Here is a 20,581-nt window from a genome sequence, read left to right on the forward strand (position 1 = left end):
ATGGTTCTTTATGATTTTTTGGTGTGATTTTCTTTTTTTGTTTTGTACTTTGGGTAAACCAACACAAAGACACAACAAGTAGCCAAGCAGCAGAGGATAGCCAAAAAGCAGCCAAAGCAGCAGCAGCAACAGCAACAGCAATAGCAACAGCAGCAACAGCAACCCCCAAAAAAACAATCAACATCGAATGCGCCGGCGCAATCGCTCAGCTCAGCGGATTTTGCCACAAATGTAACGAGTGCCACACACGCATACAGGCGCAACAGCAGCCCAAGGAGGCGAGCACACACACTTGTGGATTGCCGAAAATTATGCAACAGCAGCAGCAGCAGGAAGGCATTAAGAGTAGGGTGTGGGGGAACGAAGAGGAAGAGGGTGGCAGCTAAAGTGGGGTGTGAGCTGTCGCGAGGGTTGCTATGAACATCGAACATTGCCGAGGGGGTTGTGTTTTGATGTCTGCCACTTGGCTGCCTGCCCGACTGCCAGCCAGCCCGACAGCCAGCCTGACTGACTGACTGTCGACTGGCTGCCTGCATAGATGGATGGCTGCTGCTTTTGCCTTTGCTTGCCACGTTTAAAAATAACCCAACATTGTTTGCTGTGTGGCCAGAGAATGGATAGAGAAGGGAGGGAGGTGCTAACTTAAGCTGAATTATGGCCAGATTTGAAGTAAAGTCCTCACATGACGCTGCCTCGAGTAAAGCGTTTAATTTGATTATTTTGCATTTGGATGCGAACAATTGCCGCATAGTTTTCTCGACCAAAAGCTGACACACAAGTTTCTGGCCAAAAAAGCGGCACTAACCATTGCCGGCCAACAGTCAGCAGTCAACAATGAAAAGAGCACCTCCCTCATATCTCCCCCTGCCTCCTCCCCATTTCGACTCCATTCCACACTCCCTTCAGGGCTGACTGCCTGTGTGTGTTGTCCTTTTTAACATTTTGAGGTTTTGGGCTTTATTTCGTTACGTTACGTTTCGTTTCGTTTGGTTTCGTTTGGTTTGGTTTCATTTGGTTTTTCGGTTCTGTTTGCACAGCGCAAACCAAATCAAAAGGAGGCAAGAGACAATAACCAGAACGGCAACGGCAACGAGAACGAGCAACAGCAACAAGGACATCATGCCTCATGGCCCTGTGGCCCAATGCTGTTGTCCATTGCTGTTTTGTTATTGCCGCGCGTCCGTGTCCGCGTCCGAGACCGATGCCGATGCCCAAGTCCAATGTCCCTTGCGGTTTATTTGGGACGCAACTTGCCATCACTTCCCCACTCTTCGGTTGGCTGGCTGGCGTTGTCATCAACGCTTCCGTCGCGGGCTTCCTTATTATTCCTGTCACTAAGCCGCCCTTTAAATTCGCAATGAATGCCAAACAGCCAAACAGTTAAATGTTGTTGCTACTGCTGCTGTTTTTTTTTTTTTTTGTTTTTTTGCTTTCTTTCTTCCTTTGCCGCGTTGCGGAAGTGCAAGCAACACCCCAAAGCGCAGAGCGTAGGCAGTAGTTGTGGAGAGCGGGACGTCTCCCCTCAAGGTTAACAGCAACAATAGCAGGCAGCACTTGGATGGAGAGACTGAGACAGAGAAGATGTCCTGTCGCGTTGCGGTTTGCCAGCGCGGTTACATTGACCCTTTTTCCCAGCAGTCGCCGGGGGGAGCTCCTTGGACTCCCTTCGGACTTGGCTGCCTTGTTATGCTTTCTTTCGTCAACACTAATGGAGCTTAAAAAGTTGTCAAAAAGCGGCGCAGGATTTATATTTTAATTTCAGAGTGCCAAATAGAAAATTAAATGGAGCAGAGGCCAAAAGCAAATAAAAAAAGAGTTGAGTACAGAGTGTTGCAAGAGAAAGGGATCGGGCAGGCATCAAATGAACTTAACGCTGCCAAACACAAATCAGACGCCAATCGCCGTCAGTCATCTGTCTGGCCATCCCCCCATTCCCATTCCCATTCCCATTCCCTTGTGTCCTTAGCAGTGAGTCCTGGCGAGAGTCCATCGCATTTATTGCCATATGCTGACAGTGTTGCTGGCGGGCAAATCGCGTCTACAACGGCGACGGGGGCCAATTTGAGCTGTCATAAAAATGTACAACAACCGGCTACAAAGCAAACAATGCGACGAGTGCCAACAGCAACACAAATAGCAGCAGCAACAGCTACAACAACAACAGCAATGGCCGCATTCAGCAATTGTGCAAACAAATTGCTGTTGCACTTTACTTTTATTTTACGAGTGCGAATGCGAATGCGATGTTTCTCTGCTTCTTTTACTCTCTGGTTTTTTTTTGCAAGTTTTGCCGCTGAGCCGGACTCAGGGAAGAGCAGAGAACAACACAACACAGTACGAGGGATTGCTGCCTGTCAGCTAGTAACAGCAACAACATCAGCAACTACAGCCAACAGTGACAGCAACAACAACAGCAGCAACAGCTCTGCCCCCGTCGACAATATGCCGCCCAACGGCCACCCAATTTGCATTTTACTATCGTTGCAGGTTTTTATAGTTGTTGCACGTTGTTGTTGCTGTTGTTGTTGCTTTTTGATGCCTCACTTTTGCGTTGGTTTTATTTGCGCGCCGCAATTTTCTTTCGCTTCTTCGTAGGACCCAGAAGAACTGTTGGCCATAAAGTTTACTTAACATGCTGGTTTTTTTGTGTGGAAGCTGTTGGCATTCGGATTGCAAAGTCAAGCAGCTTACCACACACACACAAACACACACACAAACACACAGAGAGACACACACAATATGCTGAGAATTCATCGGAGGTTGCGGCACCGTGTTAATTCCAAGTCCCGACATTGCTAATGTCCTATGCATTTGTATTTGTAATTCTATTTGTTTTGAACTTGTAACTGGCTTCCATAAATTATAACAATGTAACAAGTAACAACTCTAGTTTTGCCCACCTTCTCCCTCCCTTTCCCATCTGCGAGTTCTCTATCGCTTTTTTCCTTGCTTGCCACCGCATTTTGATAAACAGCAAAAGCATTCCAAACGGTACGGCGAACCACTCTGATGTGGTTGGGGTCTGGTTTTTGCGGTTCTGCGGCTTCGCATTTGGCTTTTCGCTTCACCGAAAACTAATTCCAACTCATTAAGAGACCTTTTAACAACAGCAGCTGCACTTAAATCTACTTAACTATACGCAAATATTTTCAACAAATTAAAGTTATGATTATGATAAAGACCACTTGACTTGCACTTCTGTCACCCACATTCTTATACATACATATATTTTATTGGACTGTTGCTCTCTTGATTGAAGACGTTTTAATGTGGATTAAGTTAAAGTTTTGCGGCCAACTTGAAAGTGGAGGCATCAACTATTATTATTACAATATGGCTTTAAGGCATCTCTCTGTAATGTGAGTGAGGTTAAACCAGTGCATAAGTTTCTTAAGCCTCTAAGCCAGCTGCTATCAACTTCTACTTAATAACTTTGCAGCCAACTGAGGTCCGTGTGATAATCAGCTTTCGAAAAGGTAATCAGTCAACTACTGACAAAAAAATGGAAGTTGTTAGTCAGCTTATGAATATATGCAGCTTATGGGACTTTATACGAATTGGGTGTATTATTTACAGTATATAATATAGTAGATACTATTATATTAATATAGAATAACATATATAATATAGTATCGTTTTAGCCGAGTTCAATCCGACTTTAAGAATAAAACAGATATCAATTATGTTGTCAATATATAATACTATATGTACTATATATTTATTTTATAGATGATACTAGAATCAAGGCAATATTATCTCACTTTCATGCTTCGCTTTGTATAATCAAAAAATTCTCATCTAATTCACATCTACGATTGAATGCTTTAATTGAGATATATAGAACAAATGAGTACAACTTATAAAGCAACATTAAATGTGATGCCAGAAAAGTATATCTTTATTTTATTGATAAAATCAATACAATCTCAATTTCATGTTTAGATTTTGTTCAATCAAAAGAATTCAGCAAAAACATAGTTTTAAGTTAATTTTTCAACATTTAGAAGATTTTAATTGAGCATATAAAGCAATATGAATTGGGTTGTCCAAATAAAATATATTTATAACCTTGAATATTAGAATAAATTCAACACAATCTCAACTTCTTTGTTGACCTTTATTTAATGATTAAAATGTTATTAAAAGAGTTTATTGTTATTGATCAATGAAAATAACTATAAGAACAAACAGTAAAATATATTCAATTGGAAAACATTAAATATAGAACTGAATTTAAATTTCAGAAAAGATAAAAAACCTATCTAAGAAATATATCGTCATATTTTAAACAGATAAACTTTAAAATACGACAATCATAACGACAAGCAAATTCCCGGAGTAAAGCTGACTCATGGTGCAACACAAGTTGCGAATCATCGAGAACTCAACAAAAGGAGAACTATTATATGTTACTTTGCATTGTTCTACCTCCGAGTGCAACTGCTACAAGCTGTTCTTGATCAACTTAAAATCCAGCGTATAACGCTTTCCTTTCTTCTTTTCCAAGGCAAGTTATCTAATCAGAACTTTTTAAACGAATCGTAAATCGTTTTACTTGCTAGTTTCCGGTGCGAGTTCAACTTCATTCTCTTACTCCAACTCCAACTTCAACTCCTTCCTATTTTTTTTGAACCCACACTTTCGTTTCGGCTTTGCCACAATGCACAATTCAGTTTGCAACTTGTTGTGCCACACACACAATTTCTTAGTGTCGCCAGCATGTTGTCCTGGTCGAGGTGGTGATGATGCAGCTTTTTATCGTTTGCCTTTGGTATCAGAAACGGTTTATCCTTTTTATTATATTCCTTTTACTTCCATTTCTGTACTTTATATTTTTTTTGCCTGCTTGCCTTTTTATCATCCCCCAGCAATTTAGAGCAACATTTTCACAATTTTCAACATTTGTATTTATTTGCCGTCATGTGTTTAAGATGTTGTTGATATATGTTGTGTCACCCACCCACACACACACACTCCGTACACACACTCTGCTGAGCAGAGGGATTGAGCTTGCCACACGAGGTGGTAAGTAGACATGCCTCCAGTGGCAACACACCGGGTTATACGGTAAGTAAATTAGGATTTATGCTTTGTTCTATTTGAGCGCTGCAAAGCCATAAACGATTTTTTATGCACAGGCACTTGCCGCACGAGGTGGCAAGCTGGCAACGCAAGCGAAAGCTACCAAAGTCGAAGACGTTGAGGCAAAGTCTTAGCATGTGTGTGTGTATGTGTGTGTGGCAAAGTCGAGAGTTCGAAGCGCCAGTTCGCACCTTTTGCCCCAGCAGACGATTTACGACCGAACGCATGTGAGAACGTAAAATTGTTATAAATTTGCATGTGCATTTGCAGTGTCCTCCCCCTTCTGTTGCTCCACTTCTCAGCTATAACCGGATGCCGGAAGTGGCGAAGCAACTGAAAGTGGAACTGGATGTGGCTCTGGTTGAGACTGTGGATGTGGCTGTAGCTGTGGCTGGGGCAGCTGCTGAATGGACCATTAAGTAGACGCAGAGCCTTGCCCAAGCAAGATCAATCGCAACGGCTTGCTAGTTAATGGCACATGAAACACAGCAGCACTTCAATAGCAATCGGGAATGGGGATGGAGGCAAGAGAAAGGAGGCAAGAGTGAAGCAGCGGAAACAAATCAGACATCCATAGTCATTGGTGATTGACTGTGAGATACTTGGCAGCCATGCTTGGATCGCACAATGTGCACAAATATGTACAAAGAAATCAATGCTCGTATAGGTTGAGGATGCTAAGAAAGCTGCAATCGAATGGGTTAGTCTTTGAATACCACAGACTGCATTTATAACCCATGCTGTAAAAACGTTGAACTAGTACACTTTGGTTAATCGTAATTGCGAGTTGTTTTAAAGAGGCATTCTTAATTAAAAGCTCGACTTTTAATTTAACCATCTCCTAAGCCAATAGTATTGTTATTTATGCTACTCAATTTATGTGCTTTTCATGCATACATTTCCATATAGGATACGCTAATTTAATTACTCGTTATATTAAAATACTGTTTTCATTGAAACATTTCTATAAGCGGTACTACATAAAACACTTCCACTCGAATTTCACTTTTAGATAACACAGACCCCTTTTTCAATGATTTCGAAAACACAGACAAGTTTTTCTGTGCTTTTGCTAAAAACAGTAATGAAACTTCACTTTTATGTACAAAATTTCATTGATTCATAGAGAGTGTTAAATTTGTGATCAGACTTCGTTAAAATAATAATATATTCTATCGACGTAATCAAAATTAACATTTTTTAAATCACTAGTCAAAACACTTGAGTCGGCAAAACACTTCAGCGTTTTGATGCTGATTTTGATTTGTTGAGATGCGTTTAACAAATATTTTACATACATACTATAAGTTCTTGATTTCTAACACAAAAATTACATCTATATTATTTCTTGATGATAATTTACTCTTAGACAACTTTTAAATTAGAATAAGTAATGGAAGAGAAATAAATTGGGATTGTTTTTTCTTATTTTGGGAAGAAGAAAAAATAATGATTAAATGTTGAACATAATTAAGTAGAAGAAGTAATGATAAAATGTTGAAGAGAATTGAGTACTATATTTAAGGAGACAAATAAATACTTATGTATACACTGCTGACCCTATTTATGTACAAATATTGGGTAAGAGACACATAGAGCAATATTTACAGCGGATCGAGAATATGAATAGATGTGTTATCTTACTCATATACTCATATTCTTCATCCACTGCGAAGAAAGACAAACAAAAATTTGAAAATCGAAGGCATTTTTCAAGACCAAGACCAATTAAAGCTTAAACTAAAATTCGAAAATAATTCCTAATAAATTATAAATTAAAGCTTCACCTGAAATTTCAAATATTATATATATGACATATGAAGCAGCTGCCATCATTTGTAAGAACTCCAACACACCAATTGTGCCGGGTATGAAAAAAGGCAACCAAGTTGTTAGTAGCCAATTTTTCCTACACTCTGCCTTGCCGGTTTTCAAAATGTTGCGTAATTAATGCGTCTCAATTTATCAAGCTGCATTTGCCTGAACAAAGCAGCAGACGGAGGAGGAGAAGACGAACTGAGCCAATGAATGAAACCTGTAACTCATTTTGTCACAGCCAAATCAAGAGCAAACGCGCAGCTGAAGTAAACTGTTGCTAAGCCCACAAAACATTGACAATCATTTGCCCCCACACCTTGCCACCTGACAGCAGCAACGAGAGCAGCAGCATCATCATTGCGTGTGCATATGTGGAAATGTTAAATTTTGAGCCACATTGTGGGTGGTTGGGCGTCTTGAATGGTGCCTTGCTTGGATGATGACGCAAATCTTAAAGCACTAAGATGTTTTTGTGTTGAATGTAGGAGCGAAAGCAGATAGTCTGCACAGTGGATTAATGCTGCCATAATTCCACTGTTGCCACGGCCACGTCGAAATGTCGAGCTGCCAAAATACCAAAACTGCCGAGTGGCTTCGTTTGCTGCCCCGTTGTTTGCTGCTCTGCTGTTGGTTGTTGGTTGTCGCATGTGGAGTGGAGTTCATTTAATATATCCGATAAAAGTATTTGCAATAAATCCTGTAAAAGCTAATGATTAATTGCTCTGTAGCTTTTAACGTCAACGCCGCATAGTAGGCACGGATTGTGTCAGCCACGAGGACGACGTCGCTGCTTGGCTTGGTTTGGCTTGGCTAGCGTGGCGTATGAGTAATTCGACTTTGACGCCGCAGCGCCGCCGCGCGTGGTTTGCCTACAGCACACACACACTAACACACAAACTGTGTGACACATACAGACATTTGTCTTGTTGTTGCTGCTTCTGTTGCTGTTGCTGTTCATGTTTTGCGTTATTGTCGCTGCGAAGTAAAAACACAAAAATATTTATTTCAAATGAGTCTGTGTACAACTGGGACTACCTCCGCCCCTCGCTCTCCACTCCCCTCTCTCTCTCTCTTTCGTTTTTGGCGACTCCCAACTGCGACTGCGACTACGGAATTGCGGAACTGCGGAACTGGTAAACAGTATGTTGTTGTTTGTATTATATTTTCCTCGTCTTTTTTTCGTTTGCTGCTTCTTCGCTGCTGTTGCTGTTGCTGTTTCTGCTTCTGTTCTCTTTTTTTTCGGGTTTTTTTTCGGTGGGTGGGACACACAAAATTACAGTCAAAGTCAGTTTTTCGGGGTGCGACGTTGGCGCCTTTCCTGTGCCAGGGTGAAAGACAGCATTTGCCATAAATTGTGAAAGTGTCAACGAAAGGCAAAGACACACACAAACACACACACACATACACACACACACAGAGTGAAAGAGAATTGCTGTGTGCTGTGTGTGAGGAAGCAACACGCACGCATATTTATTTTGAGCACATCCTTTTTTGGGGACATTCTGTTACAAATGCGATATATAAATACAATATAGAATGTCCTTACATATTTACGCATATTGTTCTAATCAGTGGCGCTGTCCTCGCTGCCATTCGGCTTTGGCTTTAATGACACCCAAGGTCTCGCCCTACGCTCTCCGCACTCTGCTCTTCGTTCTCTTTCGTTCAAGAATGTCAATTTTTTGTTGCCTAATTTATTTCGCTGGTTAGTCGGCAGGAACCAATGCTCATATTTGTGGCAACTACCACCAATCTCCCTTCCTCCCACTTTGGTCAGGGCAGGAGGAGGTGTGGCAGGCAGCAGTTTTGACACCACGCAGAGACGCTGCTGATTATTGTCACGACAAATTCCAGCAATTGAGGGAGCAACAACCAACAGAGGGAGAGGCAGAGTGTGTGTGTGTGTGGTGTATGCCAACCGCATATTTGTGCCCCTGAGATTCAGCAAAAGGACAAGGCAAGCCAGAACAGACCAACCTAGAGAGAGAGAGAGAAAGGGGGAGAACTGGGGGGAAAGCTGATAACTTGGCCACTTGGCATTTTGCATAGGCAACGACTGTGGTTGACACAGATACGCAGCTAGAACGCCGGCGAGTTGAGGCTGAAGATAGATAGTTTTAGCTGGAATCTGGTAGATTGCTTTCCAGGTGGTCAGAATCAATACGCCAATATTTATGACCAGTTGGCTGACCTACAATTGACCGTTAAGCAGAGGGTTAGACGCTTGCTTTGCGCTTTAATCAGCTGGCAAAATACTTGTAAACACAATCACTTAAAGCAATTATTATATTAATTTCTTAGCAACCCCTGGAAAGAGGCGAAAGAAATGAGAAAAGTCTGTCGCTAATCTTAACAATTGCAGGACATAAGTACCTGAAAAGCCATAACTCAGCTGAGCTCAGCGCAGCTCAGGATTGGGATTTTTCCTGGGGTCTGCAGTTCCACTAAATTGGACACATCTGCACTGTTTTTTTTTCCTCTTCTTCTCTCTACTACCCTCAGTCCTTGGTCCTAGCGGCTTTTGTTTTACTCGACACTTCCTCGCCGTGTGCACGTCCTCGCCATCGCTCCCCCACTCCCTCTCGCCAATCTCAACCTCTCGTCTATTCGTCTAACGTCTAACGTCTATCGTGCTGTGGCTGGAAGCGTTTTAGCAGCGTGTCAATCTTGCAAGTCAAATGGCGGCACGCATGGCGAAGTTTTCCACATAGAGACACGGGAGCCGTGGCAAATCCCCGCACGTTTCTACATTTCAACATTTCTGAATTCACATTCACATTTGCATGTACACTCCCCGCTCTCTTCCCTCCCCCTCACACACACACAATTTGTATGCTTAAGTAAGCCGCCTGCGTGCATGTTTCTAATGGGCGGCACAAAAGGTTACCTGATGCTGGCTAAAAAAGAAAAACATAGCAACAACAACACAAATACTACGTTCAAAAGAGAGAGAGAGTGGGAATGAAAACCAAAACTGGAAACTCATTTCAGGCCCTCGGGCGTGACTTTTATAGCACTTTGTTTCGGGGGGTTCTGATATCCACCCCCACCCCCCTCTTCATTTCACCTCCCACATTTAAGAAACGAACAAAAAATACAAACAAATGGTATTTTGCTGTTGTTGTTGTTGTTCTTGTTGTCAGCCTCCTTCACACGCGGCATTGGAAAACTTTTGGCTGTCGCATTTCCAAATGCGTTCTACAATTTCGTGTTATTTTTTTTTCGTTTGATACTACCAGCAACTTCGAGTAGTTCCTGCTGCTGTTGTTGTTGTGCTCCTTGTTGTCCTTCCTGTTGTTGTTACTCTTGCTGCTGCTGCTGCTGTTGCTCGTTGTTGAACTTATCAACACGCCGATCACTTGCGACAGTTTCCGTTTCACAGCACAGCCGCCTAATTGCCCCGCACTCGTTAAACTCACTCGCTCTAGCCCTCTTTATATCTCTCTCTCTCTCTGTCTCTCGCTCTGGAATAATACAGCCAAAACTCACTTCCATTCAAGGTGAGCAATGTATAGCAACAACGACAATAAGAACAACAGCAATGGCAAATACAAAACTTCCTGTGCACTCATTTGGCATGTACTTTTACTCCTGCTGCCATTACAACTCATACATTGTCAAAAAAGAACTATATTCAAAAACTTAGCAATGCAAGACAATAAACAAATTTATGTTAAAGAACTGAAAATACAATTTCAAAAAAATAAATAAATTTGTACACACCAAATATATATTTTTTTATATTTATTTTTCAAGTCAAATTGACATAAGTTTACTTTTATTTTCTACGTTAAGTAACAATTCTAATTGTATTATATAGTCAATATAAACTTGAATAGACCGCTATCGAGAACTAAGATCAATCAATAACTAACAAATCTTACGAATCTTATACCAAACTTTGTGAAACAGTGAGAATGAAACAAAAATTAAAATATACCCTTTACTTGCACTGAAATTGAAGAATTTATATTTGAGAACAAAAAGGTTTTCTAAAGAGAAAAATGTATTTAAAATACTTTATATTATTGAAGCACATAAATTTATAAAAACAGTTTATTTTTGTCTGTTTTTTACGATCAACTCGTTATAAGAAAATTTCATGTATGCAATTAAAAAGTCTACTCCATTTCAAGAGCCAAGAAATTTGACATACAATTGTATAATTATTTTATTTCATAATAAACATTAAGAAAATCTTTTACAACTTCATACATTTAAATTAAGTTGCCGAAATCTAATGCAAACATTAATTTGACCGAATAGTTTGTATAAAATTCTGCACTTCATCTTATCGAATTCTTGATGTGCTTTCAATTAATATTTGCAACATTAAGTATTCGATTTATATTCCTTTCCTATTTCTTTCCTTTCCTATTGCTATATCATATTTCAAAAAAAGTCATTAAATAATATTTACGATATTTACATTGAATTAGCAATTCATTTTATTACATGATGAATATTAAAGCTTGTTAATTTATTTCTTCATTTATTTATTTTCCATAGAAAACAATCAATTTGAGTTCCGAAATACCCTTTAATCATCGATGCAAGGAAAACCTTAAACTTTTCTCGCAGTGTATGCTGTGCCTGTGTCGTGTTGTGCTTCTTATATAAACATCTTGTGTTCTCTTTCACATTCCTTGTGCGCTCCCACTTGCACCTTGCAGCCGAACAAGGCGCAAAAACCAACAGAGCACACAATACAAAGTACAAAAAAAAAAAAACGGATATAGAAATTTAATACTTTGATTCGTGCCACAGTGGCAACAGCAATAGCAACAGCAACAACTGCAAGCAGGCAGGCAAGCAAGCAAGCAGCGGTAACAAAAGGATAGGAAGTGCAACCATACAAGGTAACCAAATAGCAGGATAACACGTACCAAACCGAGAGCACTTGCTGGGGCAGAAGAATTGGCGAAAGGGGTGACCCAAAAGGGGGGGGATTGAAGGTATTGGGGTGTGTCTACAGATTTTACAGCTGCAGTTGGCAAGTTCGCGCAGTTGCACGGCAGTTGCTGACTAACTAACTGGTAACTGGTAACTGTTGGTAACGTATTTTCAAAAGCCACGTTTAGTGCATTACACGCTGAGTAGGTGTAGTTTCGTGGTTTCCACATGATTGATGCCATATGTCCCTGCCACCTTCCCAACCTTCATTTGCCACCCCATCCAGACTACTGACTAAACAAACTTCACAACGATCGACAATAAAAACAATTGAGTATTTTGTAATTGCAGAGTACACACGAAGAACTAATAAACAGAGCACGCAACGTGGTATCCTGCGAGAGTCCTGTGAAAGTCTTGTGTATGTGTGTGGGAACGCTTGTTGTTGCTGTGCGCTATGGGAAAGTTGCCAAAGAGTGGGAAATGTCGAGGTACTGCGCTGCGGCACTTGGCGGCAGCTATAATTACTAAATACTTAGTACAGGACCTTCGCTGCACTCGGCGCTGTCTCCTGTCCGTCCGTCTGTCTGTCCGTCCGTCCGTCTATCTGTCTGTCGGGTTGTCTGGCATCCGGTTAAAGGGAAAAGCTCATGGCTCATGGCTCATGGCTCACACACAACTCACATGTCTGCCAATTATAAGCAACTAACCGCAGATAACGCTAGAGAGGATGCTGTCGTTTCCATTTCCCACATTTCTGCCACATTCCCACATTGCCACAATTCCCAGTTCCCTTTCCTTTACTACTTCTGCTGCTCCCTCCCCGCACCCCCTCCTCATCCTTCTGACGCCTCCACAGGCTACCCATCGACCTGTCAAAGCGACGTGACTAAGTGGTGAAAAATGATTTCATGAAAACGTGTAGCTCTCAGTGGGGAATGCGAACTGAATGCAAACCCGGGAACGAAGAGTCTGCCAAGCAATTGGGGGAAGTGGCAGGATAGGAGAGGGAAGAGGGGTGGAGGTGGTGTCCTGGGGTGTGCATGGGAATGGCGTTAAAGCGTTCACAGCTTCCTTCTGGCCCAGCGCCATCGAGAGCGTCTCTTGACGCGCCGAGTGCGCTACCTTGCTATGCCCCTATGATGGGGCTACACACAGAAAAAGAAGAAGTGAAGGAATTGCTACTGCTGGCAATCGTCAAAGGATCAACATTTTGGGACGCTGTCGTCGTCGTCACGCTGCCTGCCAAGTAGCACTTCAAGTGAGTTTTGCGACGCATTGCCGCATTGTCGCTACTTCATCAGCGAACGGCATCAAGTGCAAGTATCATGTCGCAGTCGCAGTCGCTGCCAGCGTCGACTGCGACTGCAGCTGCAACGTTGACGTCAGACGTTGTCGCGAGCAGAGTGCACTTGTGCAGCATCTCGTTGCAGAATGTTGCCAGTTGGCAACTGTGCGTCCGCAGGAAATGAATACGTGTTGAATATTTGTCGAGTGAAGCACAAGGACGACGATGTCTTGTCTCCCTTTCCCCACCCCATCACCACCACCTCCTCCTCCCCTTCCTCCCTCACTCAATGTCTTGTCGTCTTCGAATGGGTTTTGCCAGTCAGTCACATTCAGATGCCGCAGCATGCATGAGTATGTATATTCAAACATGCCAGTTTACGAGTACTCGTATGTATTCGCATATCTATGTACTTATCTATCATGCATGTCTGTGTGTGAGTGTTTGTGTGGGTGTATGCAGCATGTGCTTAGCCTTGCCTTGCTTTGCTTTTGCTTTTGCTTTTGCTTTGCTTGTCTAATGCGCGGCCCAAATATGATAGACGAGAATGCGTATTTTATGTGTACAACAGAGATTTGCAAACGTTTCATATTTACAACACACAGCAGCAACACACTGCGGCAGCAACAAGCTGCAACATTCGAGCGTAGAGAGGAAGGGGGGGGGGGCAAAGGGAATCCCGGTTGCCAGCTGCTGCAAATGGCACGCATGAAAATGAAAGGCCCATCGAATGGGCGCGTTCATTGAGAATTTATTTCAATAAGAGACCCAAAGAATAAAGAGACTCGTTCTCGTTCTCGTCCTCGTCCTCTGCTCTCGTCTCCTCTTCAATGCAGCCAACAGATGAGGCTCGATGCGGTGGCAGATGAGGCAGATGAGAGGCAGTTGTGGCAGATGAGAGACTGCGCTGCGGCTACAGCAACAGCAACAACAACAACGACCGAAAAAAGGAGGTAGCCAAGCACTAAAGGACATCGCAAACTACGCTATGCATATACATATACATATGTTACAACTGTATGTGTGTATGTGTGAGTGTGTGCAGCAGGCTGTCAGGATATTACTAAGTGCTCTTGTTGCATGCTGCCATCGAGAGCCATCCGTTGAATGCGAATCTCTCTCTGTGTGTGTAGTCTCTAAAATGTAACAAGTAATTAGTATTAGTGCTTCAATATTCAGACGTATATACCACACATATATATATATATACTGTATACTGAAGATGCTCTCACATATCATAATTTAATATGCTATATACAAGTCTGCACCTTAAAGAGCACAGCAAATACTCAAGCAGAGACTGAGGCAAGGAAAGTGTCTGCAAATTGAGTCGACTTCTTAGGTTTAATCAATTATCTCCTTGCATGCATTATCTTAACGAGCGTCGACTTCTTTTTGCAACTCTTCCAACTTCCAACTCTTGCAACAGACACAGCAGAGACACACACACACACAACTTGTGGCACATGGAAAAACAGTGGGGGGAAAACACAGACAACGTGAGTAAAACACAGACTATTAGTTGATAATTGTTTCTTGGTATAATCGAATACGCTTCGTCATGTACGGCAAAAGGGAAGAAATTCAATTGTAATGTGTTGCAATTATACCAAAGTCTGTTGTTTAGTTCGACTAAATAAACTCGGAGTAGTTAACGAACTTTGACGATAATATCTGCTATTAGAAAGATTATTTTTAACTAGGAAAACCTAATTATAAAATTAAGCAAAGTATTGAAAATGTTAATATTAAGTTATTAATTTTTATAATTCATTTAATAAAGATTTCTATTATGAGACTCTAAACAATGTTGTTTGCCTTGTATTATTATGATTCACTATTTTGCATTTATTTATATTTGATATAACACAGTTTACTCTTAAACTTAATTTAAAGAAGGTATCCATTGATCTATTAGTTAGATCCTTATTTATTTTTCTGACTGCATTTTTTTTTATTTCACATTATTCAAAATTCAAGGCTATTTACTTAAATTCTGGGTTCAATGATAAATGATCGATGAAGCTATGATGAAATTTTATTTGTTCCATTTTTGTCTATACAATATTCTACAGAAACTTTTGTCGCAATTATTTATCTACAATTTCATTATTACCCAAAAATTAAAAAAAAATGCTAAATTTGTATATCGAAAACAATCACAATTAAATGTAATGCAATTTTAAAGAAATTTCGCTAGCTCCAATTTATCAATATATTATTTTTCAAAATATCCCTTCAATTAGTAAAGAAGTTTCGTACAAATATTAATTTTAAATTGCGTTCCGATTTCCTTAAAATTATCTAAAACATTTAGGTAAAGAACATTTAGGTAGAATTTGAGTTTTAGTATTGGAAAATCCTTTAGTCAACTCATATCTAATCACATTTTAAACTTAAACAAATCATGAGAAAATGAGTGAATCCCTACAAGAGTCAAATTTTCCTCTTTCCCAAGTTTCAACAAGTTTTGTCACTTGAGAAAACCTTGTAGAACTTCATTTTCATTTCCGTTTCTAATAATTCTCACAACTTTTCTAAACACACATTCAAAAATACCAATCATCCTCAATAACACAATAATTCAATTTGCCGCTTATGGAAGCCATAAAGGGAAAGGATCCTTTCCTTTCCTTTCCAAATATCGAACCCAAGTCAATATTTGTCCTGTCAAGCGACCACAAGAAAAGGTTCTACAAGTTTAATGGAATCAACTGCTGCTGATGCTTGAGTGATCAAATAATTGTGAATGCAACTCCTGAGCCATATTCAAATGTGATGCCTGAAGAGTCAGGCAGGCATCAAGCCGGGCAGCCATTAGTTGATGAATTCAAAATACGAAATATTCAAAATACACAAAACACACAAAATGTGCTAGAGGGCACTAACCTAAGACCTGGCTTCAAATACTATATGTGAAATATAAGAACCGAGTGCAGCCGTCGTCGTCCATAGAGGACTTGAACCCGAAATTGAGGAACCAGTCAGGAAAGCAGGGTCAGGGAATCAGCTGCTGTTGCTATTGCTGCCTCTGCTGCTGCTGCCACACATAATCATAATGCAGACGTGGACAGCTGTCGGAAAATTGGTGAAAAGCGAATGAAAAGCCGCGCGCGCATCGAGCTCGAGTTCGTTCATCTCTCTCTCTGCGCCCCTTTTGCCAAGCATTTTTTTTAACACACTCGCCTAGCATCCACAATCAACAATCATCAATGGCAACAACACCACCAAAAGCCAGTTGTTGTTGCTGTTGCTAATGTTGTTGTTTGTATGTAGATCGTCAAATGATGTCCCGTCGACAGGATCGTAGGGCGAGCCAAAACGGATCCTTTTGTTGCCGCACTTTTCCTACCTGGATTTTTTGGACGCATCCCAAAAACGTATCGATAAGGTCTTTGAACTCGAGACACATCTATGAAGATTTTTCCTACTGCTGCAACAGCTGCCCGCTGAGGATTCGTATTGCAAGCTGTGCAAGAGAGCCAATTGAGAGAGAGAAAGAGAGAGAGTAAGAGAGAGATTGAGAGAAAGATCAGGGAGATTGCTCAACAAATGTAATTAAAAATGCAGTTGGGCAAAAAGTTTCAAATTACCGGAATGAAAACTGAACGTGTGTCCAGTTGCTGGCAGCAACAGCAACAGCAGCAAGAATCCGCACAAGTGTGCAAAACTTTTATATCCTGTTGCAGGACATGCTAATAAGTCAGTTTTTGAATGAGAAACGAAGCTCTTCTCACCTCTTTACTCTTCTCTGCCACCCCAAAAAAAAAAAAAACAAAAAGAAGTTAAAGAGTAAAGCGCAATTTGGCGATGACGTAAACTGACTTTGTTTTCTCTGTTTTTTTTTCGTATCGTGTTGTTTTTTTTCTATTGTTGCTCAAAGTTGTTGTTGCTTTTATTGCTAATGAAACAGGCGCACGAAACGCTGTTGCTGTTCGTTCGTATTGTTGTTGTTCCAGTTGTTATCGTTGTTGTTGTTGTTGTTGTTGTTGTTTTACCTGTTTGCTGTTTCTATGTAGATGCCAAATGGCAAGCGACAAAGCGAGGGGGTTGCTCATGGGGTGGTGTTCACTGCTGTTCACTGCTGTTGCTGTTGCTGATGGTGGTGTTGCTGATGGCGTTGATGATGATGTTGTTGCCGTTGCCGTTGCCGTTGCCGTTGCCGTTGCCATTGCCTTTGCTGCTGCTGTTGTTGGCGTTGATGATGATGATGATGATGGGGTGGTTGCAAAAGCCGTTTCAAAAGGAGTAACAATGAAATTATAGCCGAACACAGGAACAAATAGCATTTGGGAAAAACTCGACAGCAAGCGTCCAGAGAGTCAGCACAGACACAAAGACGGAGAGACGGACGGAGAGACAGAAAATGCTGCAACAACAACAAGAACGAGTAGAAGCAGAACAACTCGTGCTTGTTTCCACTTTAATACATCATTTGAAAAGGAAAAACAGAAAGAGCATGCCAGACACCTGGTTCATTTTTCGGGCTCGCGTCTGCTTTTGGGTTGCCTGATTGCTGGCTGGCTGGCTAGCTGACTGTTTGGCTGGTTGGGTGCTGCACGGGGCAGGATCAACAGTTTTTGGGTTGCTTTTAGTCGAGACTCTGCTGTTGCTTGTGTTGCTGCTTGTGCTGCTGCTGTTTCTGTTACAGCTGCCACTTCCTGGCCCGTGCCACGCGAGCGTCACACTTCGCTCGATACTTAGTCGTACATGGCACAGCAGTCTATGTCTGTGTGTCTGTGTGTGGCAACTGCCGCGGGGGCGCCACTGCAGCGAGTCGGGTGTGCGCTAGGCAACGCCAAAAGCGTTTTGGCAACCACCCAAAGCCCAAACCCACACACAACCCACACTCAAACTTAAGCCAACCAGCTGGACTTGCAGCTGCACTTGTAGAGTATTTCCTGTTTTTTGCACGCTCGCAAACGCGCTCAACTGGATCCCTGGCAAATGGGTGCTGCGGCAGCCACGTTTGCCACAGTGCTGTGGTGCCTCTGCTGCTGTGGTGCACCTTTGTTTTCTTTCCTCCTTTTACGATTACTCGTATGCATGCATTTCTTTTATTTCTCTGTGTTTTTTACCCTTAAACTAACGCTAATAACGCTCGCGCACAGGAAAAGCTGTCGCTGCTTTATACCATATTGTCCTGTCCTTGTTCCAGGTGAGCGAATCTCGCATTGCTGCCGCCGCCGCTTTCAACTTCCACTGCCACTGCATAATTTGGTTTCCTGTCGTGACGCGTGGCCTCTGGCTTCGACCCTTAGTGCCGATCCTTATTGCTTATGCAGCGCAAAGCCATATGCTACCTTTGCATCTGCGTCTGCGCGTGCCTCACAACGATCGCGATCGTATTTGGTATGCCCGACGACGTTCAACGATCCTTGCACCACCCGCCCTCTAGCTATAAGACTAGCGGCTAACGAAGCGCAACAATTTCAACGCAACACAACGCAACACAGCTCATATGTTACGACAAGTTTGCTTTTTAGCTAGAAAAGCAGATTACAAGGAGCAGCGCAGTGTGGTTTCATTAAGAGGACTTTGGCTCAGTCCTCAGAAGTCCGAAGAGGGGCGGGCGCATATTTAAGGCTTCCATTTCCACTTCATATTATAGTATGTGTGTTGTAGGTGCTGCAGCGCGAAGCGAAGCCCAATTGTAATTAGTGCATTCGGATATTCCACAGATGGTCGGTACGTTACATTTTCGAAGGAATATGCTAAGAGGTCCTTAAGGTCTGACAGCTAGATGGATTGTACATTAAAGTGAATGGCATTTCTTTCCATTCTCTTTTCTTCTCTCCTCTTCTCATTTTTTTTTTTATTAACAACAAACAAACAATCGTTAAGTACCCGAACTCAAGAGGCCATATAAAAAGGGGTTCTCCAACTGTCAAACAGAACACACAAAAATATGCGCCACGAATATGTTTCCTTTGCCGTTCATCAGTCAATTGTTCCCCCCAAAACGAAATTGATATCACTCCATGGGAGCGTAGCATAAATAACTATCCATCGCGTATATATACTATACTATGTATATAAACGATAATCAAACAAATCATATTTGGGGGCCTTAACAAAGTTTGGCTTACGCGTAATGCAACTTGACAGTTGGACCAAGAAAATAATCAAAGTTTTTTCTGCTTAATTTTTCTAGCAATTTACGTCGAACATAATTAGCCGCGACTTGCCGCAGTAGAAAGCTAATACGGAAGTCCAATTTGCGTAATAACGGCTAAGCAACTAGTCTTAATACATATTTAAGAGTTCCATTTGAGAAGCTGAAATATAATTTAGCAACATTTCAGACTATGAAACTTATTGTTTAAGAGTTACCCAAAAAAAATATTTTCTTTTGTTTCATTTCTTTTTTGAATCCCTGTTTGGTTTCCTTGACATCTTTTTAATTTATGATATTACATAATTTTAAATTAATTTGTCAAGTTTATATAAATAAATACACTAATCAGTTCACTAGCTTCCCATTTATGAAGATTTCCCTGTGAAATGTTCAAATATCATAGTATCATAATAGAAATCTATAGGAAACTCAACATTTCCCAAATCCCCTCAGCGTATGAATTTGTCAAATATTCCTACTGTATGTAAAGCTTTAGTTTCGAATATAATTACCATAGTTATCTGAGTATTGCATAATATATAATATTTATTCATCATGATATTTATCAAATATTCCTTCAGTATGATTTGCCAGTTTTACCATAAAGTTGCAGCTCCGAATATAATTTCCCATTCATATTTTAGCTGCATACATTTCTGTCTGCAATCAGAATATAATATTTCCTAATCAATCTCCGAGTGTTAAAGTTACTCCGCACAACCTATATTTGATTTCCCCGAATTATGGTTTATACAGTACGGTTTCAATTCTTAATTGAATTTCCTAACTGCGAGCAAGAGAGAGAGAATGAGAGAAAGATGTATATGTGTTGTAATCGTAAATTGCCAGCATGTCCTGACCTTTGATATATGAAAACCTACGCCCCAGCAAAAGGCTTTAATCTATTGCTAGCTGAATTTCCCTTGCTCCTTGCTCCTTGCCACCGCCACCGCCATCGCCACCGCCTAAAGCATCGACTTGTACACAGCATGACCAGCTAGTAGCAATCAACAATGCCACAACGACTGTTGCTCTCTGTTTGCCTCCCCGCAGTCGCACCTCCGCACCCAGCTAGTCTTTCCCCCCCTCTTTGGCCCGTCATTTTTGGCAATTTGTTCAAAATCAAAGTTCAGCAACAAATGCAATGCAACAGCAAGAGCAATTAACTCGGCACAACTGCCACATTCGACGGAGTCGGCGACGGCAACGGCAACAGCAGCAACAACACCAACGACAACAACAACAACAGCGACGGCGACGCTGTTGCAAAAATCCACCCCAAAATTGTTCAATAACAAAAAGGAGCCATGAGCCAATTCAGGTACGAGAGCCAGGAGGAGAGAGGGACGCAACAATTGGAGGAAAAAGGCATTGCGAATTCT

Source organism: Drosophila albomicans, chromosome 3 (assembly GCF_009650485.2).
Source record: "Drosophila albomicans strain 15112-1751.03 chromosome 3, ASM965048v2, whole genome shotgun sequence".
Taxonomy (NCBI): domain Eukaryota; kingdom Metazoa; phylum Arthropoda; class Insecta; order Diptera; family Drosophilidae; genus Drosophila; species Drosophila albomicans.